Source organism: Calonectris borealis, unplaced genomic scaffold (genome assembly GCF_964195595.1).
Source record: "Calonectris borealis unplaced genomic scaffold, bCalBor7.hap1.2 HAP1_SCAFFOLD_117, whole genome shotgun sequence".
Lineage (NCBI taxonomy): Eukaryota > Metazoa > Chordata > Aves > Procellariiformes > Procellariidae > Calonectris > Calonectris borealis.
The window spans coordinates 160001-162500 of NW_027441505.1; the positions used below are offsets into that span (position 1 = coordinate 160001).

At 82.6% G+C, this 2500-nt stretch overlaps 1 non-coding gene across 1 annotated transcript; it reads right to left on the reverse strand.

The window, feature by feature from the left end:
• Window positions 1-381: 381 nt before the first annotated feature.
• LOC142076866 (5.8S ribosomal RNA) lies at window positions 382-534 on the reverse strand. The gene has a single exon (XR_012671384.1). It is a non-coding gene; the product is annotated as a 5.8S ribosomal RNA (ribosomal RNA).
• Window positions 535-2500: the final 1966 nt, after the last annotated feature.

Genomic DNA, 2500 nt, shown 5'->3' on the forward strand with positions numbered 1-2500 from the left:
GGTACCGCCGCGGTACCCACCCGCAGACAGCCGCCCGCGCGGGAGGCCGGGGGCGAGGCCCGCGCCTCCCCCCCCCACTCTCTCTCCCCGCCGCCGCGCCGGGCCCGACCGGCCCGACGCACCCTGGCGCGGCCCCGACGGGACGAGGCTCCGCCCAGCGGGCGCTCCGGGAGCGGGGAGCTTCGGAGCGCTCCCCGAGTCTCGATTTAGGGGGACGAAGGCCCTTGGGCCGACGGCGCCGGGCGGCGGCGAACCGCTTCCCCGGCCCGAGGCCGCGCGCGGGCCTGCGAGGCACCCCAGCCGCGCCGCTGCGGCCGCCGCCTCCCCACCCCGGGGAGGGGGGGGGAGGGGGGGCGGCCCAGCCGGCGATTGATCGTCAAGCGACGCTCAGACAGGCGTAGCCCCGGGAGGAACCCGGGGCCGCAAGTGCGTTCGAAGTGTCGATGATCAATGTGTCCTGCAATTCACATTAATTCTCGCAGCTAGCTGCGTTCTTCATCGACGCACGAGCCGAGTGATCCACCGCTAAGAGTTGTCTGCCTTTCGGCACCGCCCCGCGCGCGCGGGGGGGCCGGGACCGCTCGCCAGCAGCGGCCCCTCTCGGAGGACGGCCCACCGCCCGCCCGCCCGCCGGCCCGCCCCCCCCGCCCGCGCGGAGGGGGCCGCGGCGCGGCGCCACGGGCCGCGGCGGAGAGGCCTCGCCTCGCCTGACCGTACGAGCACACCCAGCGGAAGGGAAAAAGGGAACGGGAAAAAACCCCGAACGGCAAGGGCGGGGAGCCCGCGCTCCCGACTCGACCCACAGCGGGCAGACGCCCCTTGCGCGTTTCGGAGGCGGCCCAGGCGCCCGGGCTCGGCCCGGCCTCCGCACGGAGGCGGCGACGCGCCCGGCCGCGCCGCCCGCCCGCCTCGCTCGGGACAACGGATGCTGCTGCCGGGCGGCAGCAGCGGGGCGCCCCGCCGGACCCCCGCGCGCGCGCGCCTCCGCCCACAACCTGCGCCGCGCTACGACAGCCGGCTCCCCTTCCCGCGGCTCGCCCCGCCGGCGCCTCCGCGGCTCCGCCGCCGGCCGCGCCGGAGGCGGCGACCGCCGGAGCCCGAGCCGGCGACGCGGCACGCCGCCCGCGGCCCGCCGGACGGCGCCCGCCGCCGCGCCGGCGCGGCCGCCCGCCCGGAACCGCCGCCGCCGCCGCCCCCCGCCTCGGCCCCCTTCCGCGGGCACGCGCCAGGCGACGAGGCGGACGGCGCTAAGGCGGGGGCGGCGCCCGCTCTCCCCGTTTCCACGCGGAGACCGGGAGTGGGACGCCCCCGCCCGCGCGCCCGCCCGCCCGGCGCGGCCGGGAAGGGCGGCGGGGAAGCGACGGGCGGGGCCCGGGCCGGGACAGCCGCGGCCGGCGGCGGGCGCCCTCCGGCCGGCCGACACGCCGAGCGGCGCCGCCGCCGCTCGGCCGGGGTGCCGCCCTCGCCGGCGGCCGGCGGCGCGGGACCGCCGAGCGCTCGCCGGGGGGCGAGGGGGAGGGAGCGGAGCGCAGCGCGCCGCAGCGCTGCGACGGGGCGGGGCGCGGCGGCCCGGCGGCCGCCGGGCGAGCCCCCGCCGCGGGGGCTCGCCGCCCCCTCGGCGGAGAGCCCGCGCTCCCGCCGGGGGGGGTCCACCCGTTTCGAGGCAGGCGGGCCGGCCGCGGCCGACCGCGCCGCGGTCTCCTCCGCCGAGACCGGACCGCGGAGAGGGGGGGGCAGCGGGACCCCTCCCCGGCACGGCTGCCCGCGCGACGGGCACGGGCGGCGCCCAGCCAGGGGCTCTGCGGGAGCGACTCCCGCCCCTGGAGGCGCCACCGCCCGGCCGCCCCGCGGGTCGCATCGAGCCGCCCGCGTCTTTAAACCGCCGCCCGGCTCCGCGGCCTTCGACCCCCGGCGCTCGCCGAGGGAGGGCCGCCGAGGCGCGGACGCTAGGTACCTGGCCCTGGGGTGAGGGAAACGACCTGCAGGCCCCGCGGGGGTGCCTCCCCCGCTGCCGCCCTCGGGGGAGCGTCCGCCCGCGGGGGCGCGCCCGACGTCCGCCGCCACCGCCTCGTCCTCCTGCCCGGGGCCCGGGGTTTCCCTCAGTAGCCCGGCGCTGCGCCCGGGAGGAGAGCCGTGGCTCGGGCCGCCCGCCGGCGCGGGACGCGACCCGGCAAGGGCCTCGCCCGCCCAAGGCGGCGTCGGCGGCGGAGCCCCCCGCCCCGAGCTCCCCCCCCCGCACCGCGGGGGTGGGGGAGGGGAGAGGCGGGGGGGCGCCGCCGAAGGCGCCGCCCGGCGCCGCGCGCCACGCCCGGAACGCCCGGAGGCCTCGCCCTGCGCGGCCGGCCGGCCGGGCGGGCCGCTCCGCAGCGGCCCGCCCCGGTGCGGGGAGGGTCGGGGGAGCCGCCCCCCCCGACCTCGAAGGCCCTCTTGCGCTCTCGCACGCTCGCGCCTGCCGCCCCGTCGTCGCCGCTCGCCGCTCCCTCCCGGCTGCCCGCGCGGG